General features: G+C 46.2%; 1 long non-coding RNA gene across 1 annotated transcript; it reads left to right on the plus strand.

Annotated features, from left to right (window-relative positions):
• Nucleotides 1-4,271: 4,271 nt before the first annotated feature.
• On the plus strand, nucleotides 4,272-9,164 carry LOC131423828 (uncharacterized). The gene is made up of 3 exons (XR_009225900.1): nucleotides 4,272-4,329; nucleotides 4,666-4,874; nucleotides 7,167-9,164. It is a non-coding gene; the product is annotated as an uncharacterized LOC131423828 (long non-coding RNA).
• Nucleotides 9,165-10,165: the final 1,001 nt, after the last annotated feature.

A 10,165-nucleotide genomic window follows, 5' to 3' on the forward strand; every position in this document is an offset into this window, starting at 1 on the left:
AGGCAGTCTATCCCCAGTGCATTTCACCACAACACTGAAACACACAGCCTTGGATTTGAACCCAGCACTTGAACATACCAGCCTTAAGAGTTTGGGAGATTCACCTCTGAATCTTGGGGTCCTTATCCATCCACTGGTGGAACCTTCTCGGGCTCAGGCCTGTGGTATGTAAATGCCAGTGAAGCACCTTGCATGCTCAAATTGCCCTTCTGTTTCAATGTAATTGAAGTGTATCCCTGTTCCATTTAATTACAATGTATCACTGAGAAAGCAGAAGGCCTTGGGTCCCCCAGCTGGAGAGGGTGGGGAGGAGGATGCCACCTGGGGCGGAGCAGCCTTGCCCCCTGAATGCAACCTGCCCCCCGCCCTCTTCTCCCTTCATCCAGTTCATTTAAGGTCTCCACCCTGTGGAAGCATCGCAGATCCGGGATCCGTGGCAGGGAACTCAGCAGCATTTGTTCTCCAGCCCAAGAATAAACAGAGAACGCAGCGCTCCCGTCCTCAGAAGTGCATTTACAGTACTCGAAACAGATGAATTCTCTCTGTTTGCATTAATCGCATGACTATTTGGTCCAATTATTCTTACCACTTCAGCAATCATGGTGTGCTTGTTCAAGAAGAAAGAAATAACAACAGCTTATCTTGTCGAGAGCAAAGAACAAACAGTGAAAAATCAGGGTCCGCTCCTAAATGCGACACTTGCTGTCATTGTGCTAAAGAGATGATTCATGTTCTCATAGCAACTCGCGAAAGAGAAAAGAGAGAGGGGGTTCTGAAAGGGATTCAGTTGCAATGGTTAAAAACCTTTTCAAAATCAGTCCAAATGGAGATAAAACTCTATTTTTATCACCGACTCAACTCTGCCTGCCCCCACCCCAATCTTATCTTCTCATAGTGACTGATTTACATAGGTTTTAAAAATTCTTTCAAGTAACACATTTCACTCCAATAGGGTGATGGACAAAGCCTTTAATGCTGTCGCATCACCTCTTCCCCCGGAGCCCTTGGGACTGCTGATGTTTCCAGGGAACACTCAGCAGAAGAGCCACCAGGCAGCTTTGGGCAGGGAGCAGAGGCAGTGGAAGGTCCCCCTTTTGGTCACGTCAGGCCATCAGTGGTGCCTGAGCCTGGGACAGTTCTCTCTCATCCTCCTCGTCTGACCTTTCCCACAATCAGATCTGGCACCAACAAGAACCTGAGGGGAATTGCGATGTTTTTCATAGATTTGGTCTTGAACCAACATGAAGGCCATTTCCTGACCTGTTCCTGAAACCCCAGCTCTTGACTTCCTGCATCACCTCTTGGTGAGTCCGTGGATGGGACAACGTCCTTTGCTCATACACTGAGACTTGGTCCTCTCCTTAGCAGTGCCTGCTCTGGCCAACTTCAAGTGACTTAAATCTTGATTTAGCCATTTGCCAAGAGCATACTGTGGCCCCAGCCAATGAGGGGTGCCTATGTGTCACAAACAGGGATCTTAAGTGGGGGCTTGAGTCCCTTTAGCCTTCCATATCTGATGGGACCGTGACCATAGAGCAATGGCTGAATGACCCACATCCACACGGGAAGGCCCCTCACTCTCCACCCACCAGTCATCTGGCCATGGGTTGTAGAACAGCCTAGTTGATGTTTTATTTGTTAGCAATAATTAAGTGAGAAATTTGGTCCCTTCATGTGTTTGAACCCAGAAGGAACAAGAAGAAGCCAGGAGACAGTTGGCAAGCTGTGGGAACCAACTCTAGAAGAATCATTGAGCATCTGTAAAGAGTTATTTTATCCTTAGCAAATAAGACTCTCTTATAGGTTCTGAGGCTTAACAAAGAGCTGTTTTATGGTAATGTGGCAATTTACACATGCAAGGGGTCACTGCTGCACAAAAGATCTGCTCGCTTGACAAAGTAACAAGCATTTATTTATTGATGCACCCAAAACTAGACTTCGCTGCTACAGGCATGAGATGAATAAGTGAGCCTCTTCCCATCTTGATGCACACTTTTAAAGTAGAGACAAAGAAAACACCCAAATTATAATAAAGTAACAAAATCGGCATAGACATAAATACAGAGTGCAGATATAACATAAGCAGTTTAAGTAGAGTATTCGACAAGAATTGACACCCGAGGAGGACATCCCTAAGAAGATGATATCTAAGAAAGGTTTTGAAGGATGAATAGGAGCTTGCCAAATGAGCAAAGAGAATGGAAGTATTTCCCAGGTAGAGAAAACCAATTGACAAGGGCTAGTACCCGACACACTGACACAGGACAAACCGCATGTCAGGCTTGGAGTTGTTTTTTGTTTTATTTGTAATTCAGCATTGCTAAATTATACAACATTGGGGAAATTAGGGAAGGATTCTCAAAGATGTTTCAGACCTCGCTTTATTTTGTAGAGGATCTGGAACCACTGAAATGGATGCAGAAGGCGTGCAAGAGGAGAGTCTTAAAATTCACAGGTATAGACCTGGTGGAGCAGCGAGACCACTCATCAGGACGCGTTTGCCGAATTACTGTTACATGGTCACCAAGATTTTGCTAAACATTTGGATATACAGATAAAGCCCCCCAAATGAAATCCATTTCTCAAAGAAAAATACAGGATCTAACATCATCATCGACGGCGATGCTTACTCAAGAGCTGCTGAGGTCCAGAGTGTGTTCCGTGAGCTCCACAGGAGCTGTCCCACCGAGACCCCCCTGCCTGACAGCTGGAGTCAGCAGCACCCACGTTTATAGGCAGGACACTGAGGCAGGTGAGTGAAGGAAACTCCCAGGGTCCTGTAGCTAGTCCGAAGCTGGGGAAACGCTGGAACTGAACCTGGGATGATGAATGAGTTTGGAATGGATGCTGATTCCACACGGACCCTGACTCTCCCAAGAAAGAATTGAAACAAATTGATCCTCAAAGCTCATTCCACTTCTGCCCTGAGCCCCTTCTTCCCAGGACTGCGTGCTGTGCTGGTGGCTCCCGCTGGGTCACACACACGCTGCCCCTTGGGAATGGCCTTTTATCTGACTTTCTATGCTTCATCCAAGACGAAGTCTCCAGGCCTTCCTGACCCCGCTCTGTACCTCCCCTTTGCTTTCCATGTTCTCCAGACTCACCGCACGATCAGCCTGTGTGATCACCACGGCCCGCGGAGCCAGCCTGAGCCCTCCTGCTCCCCTAGAAGAGCTCCTATCACCCCAGAGACCACCCCTGATCTTAGTCCCTGCAAAAAGTTAAATGGTGACAGAGTCTCATAATAGAAAATCATGAAAACTGAGAAATAAATGTCACCCCCTTCACCCTCACTTTAGCACATTTCCACAGTTAATCTCCATTTCCCTTTCATAACATTTATTGTAGAATAAAATATATGTGCCTGATAAAAGTCGAAAAATCCAAATGAGTCTTTTCCTCTCCTTTACTTTCCTCCTTCCCTCCCCTCCTTCCTATGTATATGAAAACCTGGTCACATACACACAGGGCTCAGCTGTGACAGACACAGAGGCTGCTACACAGCCCTTTCTCCCTTCCTATTGTTAATAGGACCCCTGATATTTTTAAACACTAATGTGCAGATCACAGGAGATGAATCAGGACTCACCCAAGCCAAAAACATAACTCTACTCCCCTTTTTCAGAAGCTGGTTTATTCTTGCAGCCCAAGGTAGCCATGGGCTCTGATTCTTGCCAGAAGAATGTAACAAAGTCTACTGGGGAATTTTGGGAAGGTTTGGATCTTCCTGATGAAAAAAAGATCTCCAGTCCCATTCCCGGAGGGAATAGATAAAGGAACTTATTGTGTATTCAGGGTGATTTTCCTCTTGTTGAATACCTACACAGCCCTCTTGGAGTTCATTCAGGGGAGGATTATAAAAGTAATAATAATATAAATTTACTTGGGGAGAGATAATAAAAATAATAAAAAAATGTCATGCATACTCTGTTGAGCTCAGTGCCCGGCCCATTAATGCTGGCTGTGATTAACTGAGGACTTATTATATAACAGACACTCTCATGAGGACCTACTATGTAATAGACACTCTCATGGAATTTTGACTGTGTTCCCCTTCACCTTGAATCTTCATTCCATGCAAAGGGGTTTGCAAATGAAGATCCCGGGGCAGAAGGCTGAAGCGGGCTGGTCTCCCATGGCAGTGGGCAAACCAGGGAGCTGGAGTTTGGACACAGACCTTCGGAATTAAAGCCCAACTTTGCAATAATGTGTCTGAGTTGAGAAAAATGTGCGTGGTGGACAATTTTGGATTTGACAGAGCAAGAGTCGACCCAATGTGCAGAGTTCTGTTTCTGTTGAGGGACCTTCGGCTAGAATCGTGGGCTGCAGGTTTATTCCTCTTTTTGTATCCTGACTCCCAATGCATCCTTTGCAGATTTGAAGAATTGCAGAAGAAAAAAAAAATCTCTCTCTCTCTCTCTCTCCTCTCTCTCTCTCTCTTTCTCTCTCTCTTTTTTGGGGGGAAGGGTACTAGGGATTGAATCCTGGGGTGCTTTACCATTGAGCTACATCCAGCTACATCCCCAGCCCTTTTTGTTTTTTATTTTGAGATAGGGCCTTACTAAGTTGATGAGGCTGACCTTGAACTTTTGATCCTCCCATCTCAGGCTTGCTCCCTGCCCTTCTTTCTGTTTCATTGTTTTTTGGTTTTGTTTTTATATGTAGGATCCAGAAGCCTGGTGCAGGAATGCAACGGAGGAAGGAAACTGGGACCCTCTCTGAAGTCCATGCTAGCTACTGGACATCCCCTTCTCAGACAAACCAAAGCACTGTCCAGCAAGTACTGAGGGAAGTAGGAGGCGACGTTCAGCGGTGCAAGTCAGGCCCCAGCAGCGGGTTCACCTGGGCAGAGCCTAGATACAGCCAACGGCAAGGTCAGTGATTGGAGTCATGGTGGGGGTGGGGGCATGGTGGAGAGGGGTGGCAGGAGGTAGGAAGGAGCTCACCACTCAGCTTTTTTGGTTAATGGGGAAAATCCCAAATCAGCTACTGTCAGATCTTGGCACAAACAACTCTTAACTATGTGAAGTTGTTATCACCACATTAGCATTTATTAAAAGCCTGTAATTATTATCCTGACTCACGGCATGTATGTGTGTGTGTGTGTGTGTGTGTGTGTGTGAGTCCATCCCCTAAGCCCTGTTTATATGCATCCTCCTAATTCATTTTTGATCAGACTGAACAGGGGCCAAACCTCTTTAGCTAACATTGACTTTGGCTGGCTGTCAGGTGTCCGGGTCTGGAGGAACCGGAAGGGCTTGCTTGTGCTGCCTTTTTTTCAACTTAACCATTTGGAACCTCCCCGCAGTTAGGACCCTATGTTCAAGCTCTGCCCTTTCCCTCATTTCTCCTTTCTCTCAACTCTCACTACATGGTCCGATTTTAGTTGTTTTTTATTTTCTCCAATTATTTCACTTAAGCCAAATCTGCTCCTGGGCTAGATTGTAATTTCTCAGCAGAAACCAAGCATCCTTCGTCTCTTTCTTGCTGCTTTTGTTCCCTGATGAACTTGAAGTGTTTTCCAACAAATGGATAAAACATACACACACAGAAAAAGAAATAAAGGAATGAGTAAAAAGGGAAAACAAGAGTGAAGAAATAGTAAGAGCACAGCATTAGCATACAAGCTGGGTTAATGAGCCGTTTCTGAAGGCTTCACAAGGCCTGGGCACTTTCTCTCTGGTGTCCTCGATGACTGCTGGCCACACATGAGAAAAAAGAGTGTTCTGAGTTTGACAGTGTCGGGACAATGCCTCTCTGACAACCAGAGCCTAGCTACGTGACTCTCCGGTCAAGGAGGTCATCCTCCCCTCTAGTGATCCCAAGTCTCCCGGGCTCTTTGCTTTCCAGACTCCTCAGTTTCCTACACAAACCCACTCTGCCCACCCACGGCTCACCATATGCCTCAAGGTCCAAGCCAAAATCTAGGAACCACCCTGACCCCCCCCCCTTCTCTTCTCTCCTCTGTCCCCTGTCGGAGACCTCCTCAGTCTCTCTCCTCCACCTTCTCTTGGTAACCCTGCTGATGCCTCTGGTCAGGTCCTGCCCAGGGCATCATTAGAACATACTTCCCAATTGCTCCTCCCTCTCCTCAGTACCTCCTAACCCCTCCTCCACCACAGAGCCTCTTCTGATCAGGCCATTCTCCTGCTTAAAAGCCTTAGACAAGTCTCCCACTGGCTCAGATGTAAAGTCCTAACTTTCTCAGGCCTTCTTTTGATATCAGGATAAGGCTGATCTTTCAAATAAATGCACTTCAAGGTCCAAGATGGAGTTGGGAATTTACAAATGTAAAACAACGGTAACCACTAGAAAGCTTAATGAGTACTTTGCTTTACAGATTAGCAATTTTTGTGTGAACATAAAATGTCACTGTTAATAAGCAGTTAAGTAAGTACCATTGAGAGGAGCTAAGGGATTGGGGGTGATGGAGAGAAGTTGTGAGGGGCTTGGTATATGGGGGTGACCTAGAGACTCGAGGGAATGGAGTACTGAGGGTAAGCAGGGAAGAATGACAGGAAGGAGCTGAAGAAAGGGGGTGTCCAAATAAGATGTGGTCATAAATGGGGGCCTAGGGAGAGGAGAAGGGCCTGGAGGGCTGGGAGACTAGGAGGCAGGTCTTCACTCACGTGCACTAAGGGACAGGCAGCAGAGGAAGGAGTAGGGCGGGGGGTATTAGATCAAGGGATCCTGAGAAAAAGTAAGCTGCAGGTGTCCTGGGAAGAATGGAGTGTAACATGTGGCACTCCTGCCACTGGGTGTCCCCAAGTGTCCTCAGGGGCATGACACAGCCTAAGAAAGAAGGGTCATAGGTGAGGCAACCACGATGGGACTTAACAGAAAGATGACAGCCACAGAGAAGGGACAATGGCCCTGGATGGACAGGAAGAGCTGTCAATGGTCCTTTCAAATATTTCTGGGTGCTCGGGTGCTGCATGAAGATCAAGTCTCCCTCACCCTGAAGGTCTCAGATCCAGTGCCTCTTGGCACAAGTTTCAGTCTCCCCGTCCCCTGAAGTCTGGGGCAGATAACTGATGGTAACTTGCTGTCACTCACCTCTTACAAAATCGCCCCTGACATCATTTTCTTTATGTCCCGTGGCTAGCCGGAAGGCCCATGGAGGGAGGGGACACAACCCAGTTCTCTTGTTCCTGTGCTTTCTGCAGGGTCTCACAAGTCTCTAGCACCCAGCCTGGCAATGACTTATCGAACAGCAAGTAGAATGAGAGCCTGGAGAAAGAAACGGAAGAGGGAACCACGAGAAGGGAATCATATTGGAGGAAAGTCGATATATATGTATATCAATGGCTGCCTTCCACTCAGCAGAGGGCTGGGCGCTGCACCGAGTTCAGATTTGTTCCTCAATCCATCCCGACCGCCTGCTCCAACTCAGCTGCGATTACATCTGCTGCTCAACTTTAATTGGGCATCTTCTTCTATCTCGTCTCATGAACGAGGACAGAACGTGGGCAAAGTTTCGCCATCATGGCCCCATCCTAATTTACCAAGAAGTACTTGCCATCCTGGAGAAAATCCTTTTTATCCTTACATAGTGATGTGAGGATATTTCATTTCGTCCTTTATGTAGCAGATGTCTATCTCCAAACGTTGCTGGAAATGAGTATCAGCTAGCAACCTAGCTTCCCTCAAAGACTGTGGGGGCTCAAGGAGGACTCAGCAGCAAGCCTAGCTCAGGAGAAGGAGCTCAGATTGCATTTTTATCCTCATGTCAAAGCTGCCAGCATTTTTAATGGGAAACGAGGCCTGTGTCAGCCTAGGAGGTGGAGAAGGGGACACTGTGAAACTGAGAAGATATATGCATATACATAAACTGGCAGGCTGACCACATTATCTAAACTGTAGTTTTATAGCCATATTATGCACTTCATTTTTAAAAAAACGTTGAATGTAAAAAATACAGAAAGATAAGGGGCTGGTAAGAGGGTGGAACCCTTGGGAGGCCCTTCTCTCCCCCTCCTATGAGATACTTTCCTTGAATCTGAAACTGAAAATGCTATAGTCAGCACCAACTTAATTCCACAGTGCAATTAGGGTTACGCATTAAACCAGGCCTCTGTAGACAACTACCCGAAAAGAACTCAGAGCCTAAATGAAAACCAGACATGTGGCCGGAGCAGTTGGCACCGGCCAGGATCCCAATACATAGTAACAGTATAGATTGGCGATGAAAATTAAAAGCAGTCATTATAGTTAAATTGATGTCGTATTCACCAGCTGTTTATTCCAAAGGAAAAGAAAGGGAGTGATGTGGGAATTCTGGAGGCTGCTGGGACTACCATGCCCAGCTATTTCAGCACTTGTTGAGCTGGAAGAAGGCAGCCGACCCTCTCTTTGACTTCTAGCTAACGATGGTGCTTTTCCATGTCTAATCTGGAACTTCTCACGCTGGGAGCTCCATCCAAATCTTGCAGGTTGTTTTCAACATCCATATAAAGGTGCTGAGCGCCCACTCCGTGGAGTCTGATGAATTCACTTGCAGGTGGGACCCAGGGAGCTGGAGTTTTATCGTTCTCTGTCAGTGTTCCTAAAAGCTATTCTGGGTGGGAAATAGAGTCCCCAGCTTTGGTCCACTGGTAGCGGACCCCAACTACCAGACTCCAGGAGCTTGGAGTCTCCTCCCACTCCAGTTTCCTTCTGTGGAACTTGTCACTTTTACGTCCCCTTCAAAGTTGGTCGCCCCTTCTGAATCACCACCACTCACCTACTTCAGTGACTATCCATTCCTATTTTCATTCTTTCACTTATCACTGTTTGAAATCACCTGTTGCTCTCCCCCAGTTACACTCAAATCAACACTTTAGCTCCCTAGAAAACACACACTGGGAAGAATATTTTCTGCCATATGCACCCAGTGCCGTGCACACCATTGACCCTCAATAACCAAATTCAAGAATGAACAACTGGGTGTCACACAGAAAAAGGGAAGAACTCTATGGGTAGCTGGTACTCAGGTTTGAGGAACCCTTGGTCAATTCCCGGGTAGAAGAAAATGCCCAAGCTATGTGAACCCCTTGGTCCCAATTGAAATGTTTCCAGTAAGACTACATTCTAGAACACCTGGGGACAGGTGGGAACTTACCATTCTGAGAACTTCATTCCCCAAAACTGGTCTCCAGCATCAGCATTAATTAAAAAAAAAAAAATTCCCCAAGGATGTTTTGGTTTATTTGCAAGTCAAGAATCAGGACTCCATGGTTGAGATAGTTTTGGGGGAAAGCAGATAACAAACATCTCGAATTTCTTCATTCAAACCTCATACCAACAATTAAGGCATTACCTGGGAGCTGGTGAGAAATGCAAGTTCCCAGGCCCCTTCCTGGGCCTACGAGTGAAAATCTGACATGTACCAGGTGCAGGTGATTGGAGAGCTGCTCTTGGAGCTTTCCAGCTAATGTGCCTTCCTGTCAGTCATTGTAAAGCCAAGACATGGGATATTTTGAGTTGGGTGTAATGAATAATGGAACGTGTGTGCAAAAACATCTATTTCTTCTATGTGGTTAAGCCGAATTTCATCTTTGGAGATAGCCACCTCCTAGTTGCATATGTGTCCCATTTCCTGACAAGGGGGTCTTGTGCTCTGCTTTCTGCTACAAGTCTCTTTCACACCAAAATGCATGTGACTGCCAAAAGCATGGGGAGTTTTCCACTTGAGGCAACAAAGCTTTGAGCCTTGGCCTTGCTACTTACTGACTATGAAAACTTGGGCAAGTCATGAAGTCCTCCCTGATCTTCAGGTTTGTCGTCCATAAAAAAGAAACAATAGTCTTTGCACAGCCCATCCTGCAGGGCTGCTTCGAGGATCAAATCAGATAATTTACATAAGCGAAGGGGGGTGTAATTATCATCACTGCGTTTGCATGACTCATAGGATTCTAAGTTCATAAAAGCTTTGTTTAAGGAGGATGGAGAGGTGCAGGTGTCTATGCAATTTCAGGATTGCGACAGGAAACAGTCCTTTGAAATTCGGTGCCAGAGAGTAAGCTGTTCTTTTCAAACAAACTTATGTGAATCCCTAGACTTCTTAAAAACCCCATGTGATCCAAATATATTTCTTGTATTTGCCTTAGCTACAGGGGTACTTGGAGTTAAATTAGGTGGTTTGTGGAAATTGCTAACTCTTCTCTATTTTCTCTAGCAAACCATC

Source organism: Marmota monax, unplaced genomic scaffold, assembly GCF_021218885.2.
Source record: "Marmota monax isolate L192 unplaced genomic scaffold, Marmota_monax_Labrador192_F-V1.1 WCK01_AAM20220418_F8-fsc00024, whole genome shotgun sequence".
NCBI classification, from domain to species: domain Eukaryota; kingdom Metazoa; phylum Chordata; class Mammalia; order Rodentia; family Sciuridae; genus Marmota; species Marmota monax.